At 42.8% G+C, this 15807-nt stretch overlaps 1 protein-coding gene across 6 annotated transcripts in view; it reads left to right on the forward strand.

Annotated features, from left to right (window-relative positions):
* PBLD (phenazine biosynthesis like protein domain containing) overlaps positions 1 to 15807 on the forward strand; it is a 52715-nt gene that overhangs the window by 12400 nt on the left and 24508 nt on the right. For all 6 annotated transcript variants that reach the window (XM_053586413.1, XM_053586418.1, XM_053586419.1 and 3 more), the window contains one exon: positions 8103 to 8197. The gene's annotated coding sequence lies outside the window, so the exon portion shown is untranslated. The remainder of the gene's footprint in view (positions 1 to 8102; positions 8198 to 15807) is intronic.

The raw sequence follows: 15807 nt of genomic DNA on the forward strand, positions 1-15807 counted from the left end.
TAATGTAAGTGTTATGAGCACATTAAAGGCATGGTAGGCTGGCTCGGCGCCTGTCGCTCAGAGGCTAGGGTGCTAGCCACATACACTGGGGCTGGTGGGTTTGAACCCGGCCAAGGTCTGCCAAACAACAATGACAGCTACAACAAAAAAAGGTGGTGGGCACCTGTAGTCCTAGCTATTCAGGAGGTTGAGGCAAGAGAATTGCTTAAGCCCAAGAGTTTAAAGTTGCCATAAGCTGTGATGCCATGGCACTCTGCTGAGGGTGACATAATAGACTCTGTCTCAAAAGTAAAAAAATTTTTAAAAAGTATGCTAGACTAAGCTACAATGTACAGTACGTTATGTGTATTAAATGCATTTTTGACTTATATTTTCAACTTATGAAATATTTAGTTTTATTTATTTATTTATTTTGAGACAATTTCTCACTGTGTCACCCTTGGTAGAGTGCAGGGGCATCACAGCTCACAGCAACCTCCAGCTCTTGGGCTTAGGCGATTCTCTTGCCTCAGCCTCCCGAGTAGCTGGGACTATAGGCGCCCGCCACAACGCCTGGCTATTTTTTTGTTGTTGTTGTTGCAGTTTGGCCAGGGCTGGGTTCGAACTTGCCACCCTTCGTATATGGGGCCGGCATCCTACTCACTGAGCCACAGGTGCCACCTATTTATTTTTATTTTTATTTTATTTTATTTTTTTGAGACAGAGTCTCATTTTGTCACCCTGTGTAGATGCAGTGATATCATAGCTCACAGCAACCTCAAACTCTTAGGCTAAATTGATTCTCTTGCCTTGGCCTCTCAAGTAGCTGAGACTACAGGCTCTTGCCACAATGCCTAGCTATTTTTAGAGACAGGTTCTCGCTCTTGCTCAGACTAGTTGCAAACCTCTGAGCTCAGGCAATCTACCCACTTCAGCTCCCAGAGTGCTACATTACAGGCCTGAGCCACCATGCCAGCCTCTATTTTTATTTATTTATTTATTTTACTTTTTTTTTTTTTTTTAGAGGCAGAGTCTCACTTTATCACCTTCAGTAGAGTGCTATGGTGTCACAGCTCACAGCAACCTCCGACTCCTGGGTTTAGGCAATTCTCTTGCCTCAGCCTCCCGAGTAGCTGGGACTACAGGTACTCACCACAGTGTTGGCTATTTTTTTGTTGCAGTTTGGCAGGGGCTGGGTTCGAACCCACCACCCTCAGTATATGGGACTGGTGCCCTACCCTCTGAGCCACAGGTGCTGCCCTATTTTTTTTTTGAGACAGAGTCTCACTCTGTTGCCCCAGCCTAGAGTGCTGAGGCATCATAGGTCACAGCAACCTCAGATTCCTGGGCTCAAGCAATCCTCTTGCCTTAGCCTTCCAGGTAACTGGGAATATAGGCGCCTGCCACCACACCTGGCTAATTTCTCTATTTTTAGTAGAGATGGGGTCTCCTTCTTGCTCAAGCTGGTCTTGAATTCCCGAGCTCAAGCAATCTATCTGCCTCCCTAAGTGCTAGGAATGCAGGTGTGAGCCACCAGTCTGGCCTATGATAGGTTTATTGAGATGTAACTCTATTGTAAGTCAAGGAGCACCTGTATATAAACAATGTAATGGTATTCAGCCATCAAAGGAAGAAAATTTTGTCATTTGAGGCAATATAAATGAACCTGGAGAATATTATGTTAAATTAAATAAGCCAGGCACAGAAAGACAAATATCATGTGATCTTATTATGTGGATTCTAAGAAAGTTGATCTCAGAGAGTAGATTATGGTTATCAGAGGCTGGAGTGGTTAGGTGGGTGAGAGGGTTGGGGAGATGTTGGCGATACATAATTACAGTAATAGGAGAAATAAGTTCAAGAGATCAATTGTATAGGATGGTAATTATAGTTAATGACAACCTACCCTGTTTTCTTGAAAATAAAACTTACTTACAGGAAAGATAAGATGTCCCCTGAAAATAAGACCTAGTGCATCTTTGGGAGCACACCTGAAAATAAGACTTATTTTCGGGGAAACAGGGTATTATACTCCCTATTCTTTTTCTTTTTTTTTTTTTTTTTTGTGAGACAGTCTCACTTTGAGTGCTGTAGCATTATAGCTCACGGCAACCTCAAACTCTTGGGCGCAAGCAATCCTCTTGCCTCAGCCTCCCAAGTAGCTGGGACTACAGGTGCCCACCATAACACCTAGCTAGTTTTGGAGACAGGGTCTTGCTCTTGCTAGGGCTGGTCTTGAATTCCTGGTCTCAAGTATCCACCCACCTCGGCCTCCCAGAGTGCTAGGATTAAAGGTGTGAGCGACCGTGCCTGACCCTATTATGCTCCCTGTTCTTTAATTTTATTTATTTGTTTATTTATTTGAGTCTCACTGTGTTGACCTCAGTAGAGTGCTATGGTGTCATGGCTCACAGCAACCTTAAACTCTTGGGCTTAAGTGATCCTCTTGCCTCAGCCTCCCAAGTAGCTGGGACTACAGGCGCCCACCACAATGCCCGGCGATTTTTTGTTGCAGTTGTTGTTTTAGCTGGCCTGGGCTGGGTTCAAACCCGCCAACTTCAGTGTATGTGGCTGGTGCTGTATGCTTTTTTTTATTTAAAGGAAGAACAACTTTATAGAAAACTGCAAAAGAAATGAGCAGAGTAAGATTTGTTTGTAGTAAAAGATATAAAGAACATAGTACGGAAATGTTCTAATGCAGTGCTAACTTTCTGTGATGACAGAAATGTTCTGTACCTCTGAGCTAAAACAACCTACTAATACCACAAATCCTTGAAATGTAGCTAATACAACTGAAGAAATTGATTTTTCATATAATTTAAAATCGCTATGCTATGGGTGCTGAGCCTCCCTGTTATTTTATTTTTATTTATTTATTTTAGATAGAATCTAACTTTGTCACCCTTGGTAGAGTGCTATGGTGTCATAGCTCATAGCAACTTCATATTCTTGGGCTAAAGTGATTCTCTTGCTTCAGCCTCTCAGGTAGCTTGGGATTATAGGCATCTGCCACAACACCTGTCTATTTTAAGAGGTGGGGGGTCTCACATTTGCTCAGGCCGGTCTCAAACCTGTGAGCTCAGGCAATCCACAGTCCTCGGCCTCCCAGAGTACTAGGATTACAGGTGTGAGCCAACACACTGGGCCTATACTTTGTAATTCTTTTTGGTACTTATTTTCTTTTCACCAACTGAAAAAAAGCAATGTTCATGTATGCTTTGAATGCCAGTACTCTGTTAAATATTTACGTTTGCAGAGAACAAAAGTGTCATTTATTAATGAGTAACCTGGTTTTGAGGCAGCAGTCATAAGCAATCTCTAGATGAGTTCTTTTATGCTAAAAGCTACACAATAACAGGAATCAACTTTCTGTTGTCTGTAGCCACAGGAAACTGTGAACAAACTAAGACTGTTAACAGAGAGACAAATCTGTACAGTACCATTGTTCCCAGGTACACCAAGGGACAGGTTTGATGACTAAGTTATTTGAACAAGGAAAGTTTATGATCTCCCTACATTTACATGGTAAATAGAACCAGGATTAGAATTCAGGAAAGTATCCACAGCATTCTCAAAAACAAACCAGATGGATTTCTGAGGAAGGGAGTGGGACAGAGAAATGTCAAAGGTTCTTCTGTACGATCTTATTGTTTATAAGGATATTATATTCATGTACTAAATTGGTGATTAAAAGTCAGCTTATAAAAAAAGAGCTTAAAAAGAGATGCGGGGTGGCACCTGTGGCTCAAGGAGTAGGGTGCCGGCCCCATATACCAGAGGTGGTGGGTTCAAGCCCAGCCCTGGCCAAAACTGCAAAAAAAAAAAAAAGAGATGTGAATGGTTGGGAAGTCATATGAATTTCGATTTATGAGCTTTTATCCTCTGGGAGTAATTGCTTTCTATTTAAACAGTGTATTTGTTTGGCATTATTGAGGGGATATAAAATGACTCTTGGGGTCCAAATGAAATGTGAGTGAAACTAAAGAATGATAATATAAATTATTTGCATCATTGGAAAAAAAAAAACACTGGGAAGTCAGAGTACTTCCTAATAGCGATAACTCAGGACCAGACATTAGCTTGACCAGGAGGCCAGAATTCATACAAGTGCCTTACTAGGGAGAGAAAGACAAGTTGCTTATACTTTACCTGCCTCAAGTTTTTTCTCAGCAATTCAGACACAGATAAGGCTACATTTTCTTTCTTTTTTTTTTTGCAGTTTTTGGCCGGGGCTGGGTTTGAACCCGCCACCTCCGGCATATGGGGCCGGTGCCCTACTCCTTGAGCCACAGGCGCCGCCCAAGGCTGTATTGTCTTTATAAAACATGAAATCAAAATTAATTTTAAGGAGAGAGAAAAAGAGAAACATCTTCATAAATAAATTCTAGATTATCTCCTCAGGGTAGAGGAGTATGGTTCTTTCAAGAGCCTCCCTCCTGTCCTGGGGCCCACCTTTGGAGCCTGACACACAGTAACTGTTGCACAGAACTTTGGATTTCTGAACATACTATAATGAAGACAAAGTCAAAAATTGGCTCCAGCAGATTGTTATAGCTCTGTCTCCACCCTCTCCTATCCCCCACCCCACACACCCCATTTCTGCTTCTCCTGTTAACAAAATATACATGGTATCTAAAATGCCCGCTCACATTTACAGACTGCTGTATGCTTTCTGTTTTCTTGGACCCACTCAAATGTCACTTCATCCCTGGAACACCCTTTGACTTCTCCTGAGCAGATTTATTGCCCCCTCATTGTGTTGCCGAGCATTTTATCTGTATCTTTTTCTCTTGTAATTTTTATATTGGATTCCTTACTGGCTACAAATACTTTAACAGAGGGATAATGTCTTATTTATTATTTTATCCCCAAAGTCCAGTATGTGCTTGGCTTTTAGGAAATACACAGTAATTTTTGAAAATTGAATTGTTAATGGGAATCCTATAGATTAAACATAATCAGCTACTACAGAGTACAAAGAAGGACATTAATTGATTAAATGAAATGGATACTTAAAAAAAAGATGTCCTGGGCAGCACCTGTGGCTCAAAGGAGTAGAGCACCAGCCCCATATTCCGGAGGTGGCAGGTTTAAACCCAGCCCCAGCCAAAAACTGGGGGGCGGGGGTAGTGGTGGAGGAAGATGTCCTTTTGTCTACTTTTTGACTGAGGATACAAATTGAATTAAAGTTATTGCTAGGCTACTTGGGAGGCTGAAGCAAGAGAATCGCGTAAGCCCAAGTATTTGAGGTTGCTGTGAGCTGTGATGCCACAGAATTCTACTGAGGGTGACATAGTGAGACTCTGTCTCAAAAAAAAAATAAATAATAGCCAGGCGTTGTGGCGGGCGCCTGTAGTCCCAGCTGCTCGGGAGGCTGAGGCAAGAGAATCGCGTAAGCCCAAGAGTTAGAGGTTGCTGTGAGCCGTGTGACGCCACGGCACTCTACCGGAGGGCGGTACAGTGAGACTCTGTCTCTACAAAAAATAAATAAATAAATAAATAAATAAATTTTGTTTCTTCTTCATACATAAGACAATAAAATTTACCAATGTTTCTTGTACTAGAGTCCTTAGGATTCTTGAGTGTCTGCAAGTTCTTAAAAGAATTTTTTAAATCCTGAGTTTTTACTGCAGTGATGGTCTGAAAAATTATTCTAACACTTTTTTTTTTTTGAGACACAGTCTCGCTTTGTCACCCTTGGTAGAGGGTTTAGTCTGGTCTCTGAACTCCTCAGCTCAGGCAATTCACCTGCTCACAGCAACCTCAAACTCTTGGGCTCAAGCAATCCTCTTGCCTCAGCCTCCCAAGTCGCTGGGACTAGAGGTGCCCACCACAATGGCTGGCTATTTTTATTTTTTTTTATCAATTTATTTATTTTTTTTGGAGACAGAGTCTCACTTTATCACTATTGGTAGAGTGCTGTGATGTCATAGCTCACAGCAAACACCACAATGCCCATTTATTTTTAGAGATGAAGTCTTGCTCTGGTTCAGACTGGTCTCTGAACTCCTCAGCTCAGGCCATTCACCTTCCTCGGCCTCCCAGAGTGCTAGGATTACAGGCGTGAGCCACTGTACCTGGGTATTTAAATATTTTGAAAATTATTCCCTCAAAAAAATTGAGGGAGTTTTGTTTTTTCATTTCCATCATCATACACCATAGTTTCCCAACAGTTCTCTCTCTTTCTCTTTTTTTCTTGTAGAGACAGAGTCTCACTTTATCGCCCTCGGTAGAATGCCAGGGCGTCACGGCTCACACCAACCTCCAACTCCTGGGCTTAGGCAATTCTCTTGCCTCAACCTCCTGAGTAGCTGGGGCTACAGCGCCCGCCATAGCTCCCGGCTATTTTTTTTGTTGTTGCAGTTTGGCCGGGGCCGGGTTTGAACCCGCCACCCTCGGTATCTGGGGCCGGTGCCCTACTCACTGAGTCACAGGCACCGCCTGTCTTTTTTTTTTTTTTTAAGACAGAGTCTCACTATGTTATCCTCAGTTGAGTGCTGTGGCTACACAGCTCACAGCAACCTCAAACTCTTGGGCTTAAGTGATTCTCCTGCCTCAGCCTCCCAAGTAGCCAGAACCACAGGTGTCCACCACAACACCCAGCCATTTTTTTTTGCAGTTGTCGTTGTTTTAGCTGACTCCGGCCAGGTTCAAACCCACCAGCTGGCACCCTACCCACTGAGCTGCAGGAGCTGCCCCCAACAGTTCTCTTTTTGGAGGACTTTTAATTAATGAGTAAACTGCTTTGGCATGCTTTGGAGATACTGCAGAACTTCTTTCCCCAAATAAAAACTAATGTGGACAAACTATATATTGCATAGATTTCGCTATGGATTCTCTCAGCTAAACCACTGAACCTAAATGCAGTTACCCATACGGTATAATTTTAACCTATTTGCCCCACAATAAAACTATCTGTACTGAGAAATATGATGGATATATTATTCTATAATCTTACAGTTAATAAAATTGTTTTACCTCAAAGATTTTTTTTTTTTTGAGACAGAGTCTCACTTTGTCGCCCTCAGTAGAGTGCTGAGATGTCACAGCTCACAGCAACCTCAAACTCTTGGACTTAAGCGATTCTCTTGCCTCAGCCTCCCAAGTAACTGGGACTATAGGCGCCTGCCACATGCCCAGCTATTTTTTGGTTGCATTTGTCGTTGTTTAGCTGGCCTGGGCTGGGTTCAAACCTGCCTGCTTCTGTGTATATGGCCAGCGCCCTAAACACTGAGCTACAAGCACCAACTTGATATTTTATTTTGTATTTTTTATTTTTACATATACATATGTTTATTAGGTTTCCATTTTTTTGCCTTCACAAAATTAAAAAAGCTTAAAATTTAATAATAATAATGTTTAAGATAGGACTAGAAACAAAAACCTCGTAAAGAACGAACAAACATAAATACATTCAGAAAAGGAATCAGACAATTGCTACATCGAAATATTAAGCAATAATAATAATACAAAGAAAGTAACATTCACATTGTCAAATAAGAGTATGTCTATTATAGGATGCTTTGACTCTGAGATTCAGTATAGATATTTTTTATCATATCAAAATAACCATCTCACCATGGGATATTACTTCAGTCTTAACTGATTCATAGGCATATGACCTAGTGCCCACCTACTACTTCTTCCATGCATACATCCCCCATAATAAATAGAATTATTTATTGTAGGAAATTAACCCTTTAAAAATATTTACAGTTTATCTTGGGCCGGGTGTGGTGGCTCACGCCTGTAATCCTAACACTCTGGGAGGCCAAGGCAGGTGGATTGCCTGAGCTCACAGGTTCAAGACCAGCCTGAGCCAGAGCAAGACCCCGTCTCTAAAAATAGCCGGGCATTGTGGTGGGCACCTGTGAATCCCAGCTACTTGGGAGGCTGAGGCAAGAGAATCACTTAAGCCCAAGAATTTGAGGTTGCTGTGAGCTGTGATGTGATAGCACTCTACTGAGGGTGACAAAGTGAGACTCAAAAAAAATCTACTTTGATATCTTGGGGATTTAAAATAAGGCTGAGCTCTTCAAATTAATTATGTCTTTTGTAAGTCAAGCACTGTATTTATTCTCTTGGCAAGAGCAAGCTGAAGGTTTTCTTTCTTTCTTTTGCAGTTTTTGGCCGGGGCTGGGTTTGAACCCACCACCTCTGCGCCCTACTCTGTTGAGCCACAGGCGCTGCCCACAAGCTGAAGGTTTTCTTACTTCAGGTAAAGGAGCTCAATGCTAAACTTCTTTTTAAGCTTAGATTTGGACTGTTTAAGAAACCAATACCCCATGCCAGGCATGGTGGCTCACGCCTGTAATCCTAGCATTCTGGGAGGCTGAGGTAGGTGGATTGTTTAAGCTCATGAGTTTGAGTCCAGCCTGAGCAAAATTGAGACCCTGTCTCTACTAAAAATAGAAGAACCAGGGCAAGAGGATTTCTTGAGCCCAAGAGTTGGAGGGTGCTGTGAGATATGAAATCACAGCAATCTACCCAGGTTGAGATTCCATCTCAAAAAAAAGAAGAGGATGACTTTTATGAATCAACCTTTCTTTTAAAGTCTAATGACAGAAAACTGAAGCCTGTGCATTGTTTTAAAGTCTAATTGAAAATATTTTAGACCATTAGTACTGGTAATGTAAAAATATCTAAATATTGGAGATAGGACTATGGAAAGAAAACATGAATATTCAGGATGTTTTTCCATGTTACATTAAGTTAGCAACCTGTCGAAGCTGATCTTCATATGCCAGAAAATGATATGACTTAAACCAGTGCTGTCAGTAGAGGAGGGGCACAGTGACATTTGCATTATTAGTATTTTATACTTCTACTTTTCCAAGAATAGAAGCAATACGTTTAATGATTTCCCTTATCCCAAATCCTTAAACTCAGTATTGGAGGTACAGAATGTATACAAATCTGGGATGTACTCTAACAGATAAATAGCACAGCTATGTTATTCTCAAAAATACTGTTTACATATGCTTTCCTATAAAATCAAATGGCTCAATGGCCACACTTTTAACAGCCTGCATTAGTTGACATTAAATGCATTTATTGTGCTACAAGTCCATGTAAGGTTCTTTTTAGTTTTATTATTATTTTTTTTCTTTTTTTTTTTAGGCAGAGTCTCACTTGGTCACCCTTGATAGAGTGCCATGGTGTCTTAGCTCACAAAAACCTCAAACTCTTGGGTTCAAGTGATTCTCTTTCCTCAGCCTCCCAAGTAGCTGGGACTATAGGCACCTGCCACAATGCTCAGCTATTTTTTTTTTTAATTGAGACAGAGTCTCACTTTGTCACCTTTGGTAGAGTGCTGTGGGGTTATAACTCACAGCAAACTCAAAATCTTAAATACCCAGCTATTTTTTAGAGACCAGGTCTTGCTCTGGCTCAGGCAATCCACCTGCCTTGTCCTCCCAAGTGCTGGGATTACAGGCATGAGCCAACGTGCCTGGCCTTTTATTATTAGTATTATTATTAATATGTCCAGGCCAGGCACAGTGGCTCAAACCTGTAATTCTAGCACTCAAGGAGGCTGAGGTGGGTAGTTTGCTTGAGCTCATGGGTTTGAGACCAGCCTGAGCAAGAGCGAGACCCTGTCTCTACTAAAAGTACAAAAAAGCTGAGGCAGAAGGACCACTTAAGCCCAAGAGTTGGAGGTTGCTTGAGCTATTTTGTTGCTATGGCACTCTACCAAGGGCAACAGCTTGAGACTCTGTCTCAAAAAAAATAATAATAATAGTACATCCAAGAGAAAACACCTGCTTTCAGTTTATTTAGGGATAGTGACCAATAAGAACATTAACTCCAGGGTGGCGCCTGTGGCTCAGTGAGCAGGGCGCTGGCCCCATATACCGAGGGTGGCGGGTTCAAACCCAGCTCCAGCCAAACTGCAACAAAAAAATAGCCAGGTGTAGTGGTGGGTGCCTGTAGTCCCAGCTACTCGGGAGGCTGAGGCAGGAGGATCGCCTAAGCCCAGGAGTTGGAGGTTGCTGTGAGCTGTGTGACGCCACGGCACTCTACCGAAGGCAATAAAGTGAGACTCTGTCTCTAAAAAAAAAAAAAAAAGAACATTAACTCCATTTTTTTTTTTTTCTGAGACAGTCTCAATCTGTCACCTGGGTAGAGTACCATGGTGTCATTTCTCACAGCAACCTCAAACTCTTGGGCTGAAGCGATTCTTTTGCCTCAGCCTCCCAAGTAGTTGGGACTACAGGTGCCCACCACAACACCCAGATATTTTTTAGTTGCAGTTGTCATTGTTGTTTTAGCTGGCTTGGACCAGGTTTGAACCCACCAGCCTCTACCCACTGAGCTACAGGCACCACTCCATCAACTCCCATTTTTAAGGTTGGACTAACTATTGTTGAGTTTCTTGAAGAAAAGAGACAGGAGAAAAAAATTAAATCACAGAAAACTTTTTTATGTCAGTTAAAGGCTGTTATCGCTAGCTGGGATATTAAAAAAAAAAAAATCTCACCAGCCCATATTGGTGAGAAATGGTCCAAGAAATGTTCTCAATTAGACTTTACCAGTTCATGCCACTGGTAATAATCAATAGCAGGAAAAATAACAACTTGCTAACAACAAGCTCACTCATTAGCAAAAAAAGCAGTTTAACTCAAATACTTAACACCAAAGTATATTACTACCTACCCTAACTGCCCCACAAGCTCAGGAGACCAGCCTGAGCAAGAGTGACAACCCTCCCCTCCCCGTCCCCATCTCTACTGAAAAAAAAAAATTAGCTGGACATTTTGGCCAGTGCCTTTTGTACCAGGAAGACTGCTTCAACCCAGGTGTTTGAGGTTGCTTTGAGCTAGGCTGACACCATGGGCAGCAATGGAGCTTGGGCAACAATGGAGTGAGACTCTGTCTCAAAAGAAAAAAAAAAAGCTTAGTATTTCTTACCAGGATAACAATGCTCCAACTCCTAAGAAAGTGCCCAGGAGGACTAAAGATAGAATGAAGGCAATGTCTAGAGATTTGTATTCCACAAAAGTCTTAAAAAACCCAAGGTACCACAAACACATTAAACTTGGGTATTAATTACAAAGCAAGATACCACTGCTGCTTCTCTTTGTCTTTTGAAATATACAATATTTTGTAGATGCTGCCTTTCAATGTGAAAGCAGGACATTAAAAAACAAACAGCTGGTGGCACCTGGAGCTCAGTGGGTAGGGCGCCGGCCACATACATCGGAGCTGGTGGGTTCGCACCCAGCCCGGGCCAGCTAAAACAACAAAGACAACAGCAACAAAAGAATAGCTGGGCGTTGTTGGGGGTGCCTGTAATCCCAGCTACTTGGGAGGCTGAGGCAAGAGAATCTCTAAGCCCAAGCATTTGAGGTTGCTGTGAGCTGTGACGCCACTGCACTCTACCAAGGGCGGCATGGTGAGACTCTGTCTCAAAGAAAAAAAAAAGAAAAGAAATTCGTTTGTTATTTGTTTAGTTATCTGTCTTCTGTACATGTGCATTCTGACCAGAAGAGACCTTGAGGTTTGTCTGCAGCAGTAACCATCTGCAGGCTCCGTCTTCTCATGGTAGCTCTTCTTTGTCTCGGTAATCTCAAAGCCAAACTCCCTGTAGAAGCCAATTGCTACTCAGTGCTGACCTGGACCTACAGATAAATGTTGTCAATAGTGCCATCTTTTTCACAGATGTTCAAGACATAATTTAACACATTAGTTCCTACTCCCAGCTTTCCTTAAAGTGCCAGGCATCTTAGTGATAAGATATAAAGTCTTTCCTGGTTCTGTGAATGATCCACCCTACAGGATACTGCACCTACAGCAAGATCATTGAAATTGCTCATAGGAGGCTTGGGGTGGTGGCTCATGCCTGTAACCCTAGCACGTCGGGAGGCTGTGGGTGGACTGCTTGAGCTCAGGAGTTCCAGACCAGCCTGAGCAAGAGTGAGACCCTGTCTTTACTAAAATAGAAAAGCTAATGGGGGTGGTGGTGGGCACTAATAGTCCCAGCTACTTGGGTGGCTAAGGAAAGAGGATCTCTTGAAGCCAAGAGTTTGAGGTTGCTGTGAGCTGTGGCACAACACTCTGCCCAGGGTGTTGGAGCTGTGAGGCTAGGTTGCCGGCCTAGCCCATGAAACTGCCAGGATGCAGACCCCTGTACGTTTCACTTCAGTAGGGCTCTCTATAAGTGCCAGGGTGCCAGCTGTCTCAGTTAGGTAAGGCTCCCCCTCAGGAGGAGCCAGTTGTCTTAGGTCAGAGGTGCCTGAGCGCCTCAAAGGTACAGCAGTCAGTCATAGTAGGAGGAATCTTGACTAGCTTCTCCTGTGGCTCTTTATAGAAGTGATCCCGTGGCTGTTTACACCACAGGCATGGAGACTGCCAAGCAATGATGTATGTTCTCTCATGCTCTGACGTGTTACGTGCTCTCGTTCTGTCTAATGAGAGACCAATCCCTTCCCCTTTCTCTTATTACCAAGGTGTTTCTTTTCAGGTGTCTCCTACATGTCTCAAAAATAATAATAATAATAATAATATTGCTCGTAGACAAATTTTGCTAGCGGCCAGCACATCCTTGTGGAACTTGCCATTGTAGCTAACTGGAAAGATGATCCTGGTTCAGCCTCTTCAACTGTTTAATATTTGTGGTATTACATCTCCCTGTTCGACTGGGTGAGGCCATTGTCATTGCCACCTTGAGCTCTCTGCCCTCTCAGCTGGGGCCACAAAACCCAAAGTCGGCCTCCTCGCCTTGGGCTGGGAGCTGAGCAGCTGGCTGAGGCTGCGATAGTCCAGCATGGCCCGAAGTCTCCTGAGGTGTTGGTGTTGTCACTAGTGTAGCCGCTTCTCCAGGAGAGCACCTGAAGAAGCTGCCACTTTTGGGTTTCAATAGGCCAAAATCAAGGTGTTGGCAGGGTTGCTGCTATGGACTAAATTGTGCCCCAAACCCCATTCATGTTAATGTCTCAACAGCAAGGTGATGGTATTTGTAAATGGAGTTCTTTTTTTTTTTTTTTGAGATGAGGGTCTCACTTTGTTGACCTCGATAGAGTGCTGTGGAGTTGTAGCTCACAGAGACCTCAAACTCTTGGGCTCAATGGACTACAGGTGCCTGCTACAAGGCTGGGCTATTTTCAGAAACAGGGTCTCGCTCTTGCTCTTGCTCAGGCTAGTCTCAAACTCTTGAGCGCAAGCAATCCACCCACTTCAGCCTCCCAGAGTGCTATGATTACAGGCGTGAGCTACCACAATGGGCCTTGTACATGGAGTTCTTTGGGAGGTTATTAGGTTTAGATAAAGTCATGAGGCTGGGGTCTTCCTGATGGAATGAGTGGTCTTTATTTTTTGAATTTATTTATTATTAAATCATAGCTGTGTACATTAATGTGATTATGGGGCACCATACACTGGTTTTATATACCATTTGACATATTTTCATCACACTGGTTAACATAGCCTCCCTGGCATTTTCTTTTCTTCTTTTTTTTTTTTTTGTAGAGACAGAGTCTCACTTTATGGCCCTCGGTAGAGTGCCGTGGCATCACACAACTCACAGCAACCTCCAACTCCTGGGCTTAAGCTATTCTCTTGCCTCAGCCTCCCAAGTAGCTGGGACTACAGGCGCCCACCACAACGCCCAGCTATTTTTTGGTTGCAGTTCAGCTGGGGCCGGGTTTGAACCCACCACCCTGGGTATATGGGGCCGGCGCCTTACCGACTGAGCCACAGGCGCCGCCCCTTCCTTGCATTTTCTTAGTTATTATGTTAAGACGTTTATATTCTACATTTAGTTAGTTTCACATGTACCCTTGTAAGATGCACCGTAGGTGTGATCCCACCAGTCACCCTCTCTCCGCCCATCCTCCCCCATGAATGAGTGGTCTTATAAGAAGAGACACCAGAGAAGTTGCCCTTCTGTTGCAGCCATGTAAGGACATTGCAATTGAGGAATTCAGGGCCCTCACTGGGAATGAAATAGGCCAGTATCTTTATCTTGGACTTCCCAGCCTCCAACATGTGAGAAAATAAATTTCTGTTTTTTAAAAAATGTATTATTATTTTGGAGACAGAGTCTTGCTCTGTTTCTCAGGCTAGAGTACAATGGTATCATCGTAATTCACTATAACCTCAAACTTCTGAGCTCAAGTGACCCTTCAGCAGCTGGGACTACAGTCATGTAGCCTGATGCTTGGGTAATAAATTTCTGTTGTTTTAGCCACCCAGTGTATGGTATTTTGTTATGGCATCCAGAACTCAATAATATAGACTTGCTTCTTTTGGAGGCTCTAGGAGAGAATTTGTTTCCTTGCCTTGTCTAACTTCTAAAGACCACCTGCATTCCTTGGTTTGTGGTTCCTTTTATCTTTAAAGCCAGCAACATAGCATCTTCAGATCACTCTCTGATTTGAACTTTCCTGCCTCCTTCTTCCACTATTTTTTTTTTTTTTGAGACAGAGTCTCACTATGTCACCCTCGATAGAGTGCCATGGTGTCACAGCTCATAGCAACCTCAAACTCTTGGGCCTAAGTGATTCTCTTGCCTCAGTCTCCCGAGTAGCTGGGACTACAGGCATGCATCACAATGCCTGGCTATTTTTTTGTTGTTGTAGTTGTTACTGTTGTTTAGCAGGCCTGGGCCAGGCTCGAACCCGCCAGCCTCAGGGTATGTGGCCAGTGCCCTGCTCACTGAGCTATAGATGCTGAGCCCCCTCTTCCACTTTTAAAGTCTCCTGTCATTAAGTTGGGCCCACCTGTGTAATCCAGAATGCTTTTTATTTTAAGATCAGTTGATTAAACCTTAATCCCACCTATAAGCTTAATTCTCCCATGCCATGTAACAATATACATTTACAGGTTCTGGGAGTTAGGATGTGGACATCTTTGGGGAGCCATTGTCTGGCTACCACATGGACTAACAATAGTTTGAAATTAAGGACATTATTATTTACAGTATCAAACAAGTTTGGAGGTGAGAGCTTTTAACATTTATTTAGCAGGTTGACTACATCATTAAGAACCATGCTCTCAGGCCAAACTCAGTGGCTCACGCCTGTAATTCTAGAACTCTGGGAGGCCAAGGCGGGTGGATTGCTTGAGTTTAGGAATTCAAGACCAGCCTGAGCAAGAGCAAGACCCCATTTTTAAAAAATAGCTGGCCCTTGGGCAGGCACCTGTAGTCCCAGCTACTCCTCAGGAGGCTGAGGCAAAAGGATCACTGAAGCTTAAGAGTTTGAGGTTGCTGTGAGCTATGATGTCACAGCACTCTACCGAGGGTAACAAAATGAAACTCTGTCACTTTGTCACCCTTGGTAGACAAACCAAACCAAACAAACAAACAAACAAAAAATTCTCTTTGCCAGATGCTTACTCTTTCCGGATACTTTTGCAGTTAGAGATGGCCCTATGACCCAATTAGGGAAAGATTGCTCGAGGAATCCTGGGGAAAATATTTTGCTTTCTGATTAAAGGGGCAGACCAGGGGTTCAAGACAAAACTGAGTAACACAGTGAAACCCTGGTTCTAATTAAAAAATCAGAAACCAAGATTTACATTCAACAAGGTTGATCACTACATTACCTTTACAAATGAAAAATTATAAGTGAATTAAATGCTCACCCAAAGGGATATGGTTAAATAACTTATAGCATATCATAAGACTACTGTAAATCTACTAAAATTATGTTTAGAAGCATTTAGTGTCCTTGCAAAATACTTATACTATACAGTGGACTCTCTGTTTATTTATGATATTTTACAAAGGGGACTTGAGCATCTGAGGATTTTGGTATCTTCCAGGGGTCCTGATTTAATCTCTTGAGGATACAGAGGGCTGACTATACTGTAAAAAGAATAAAAATT

This window comes from Nycticebus coucang, chromosome 3 (assembly GCF_027406575.1).
Source record: "Nycticebus coucang isolate mNycCou1 chromosome 3, mNycCou1.pri, whole genome shotgun sequence".
Taxonomy (NCBI): domain Eukaryota; kingdom Metazoa; phylum Chordata; class Mammalia; order Primates; family Lorisidae; genus Nycticebus; species Nycticebus coucang.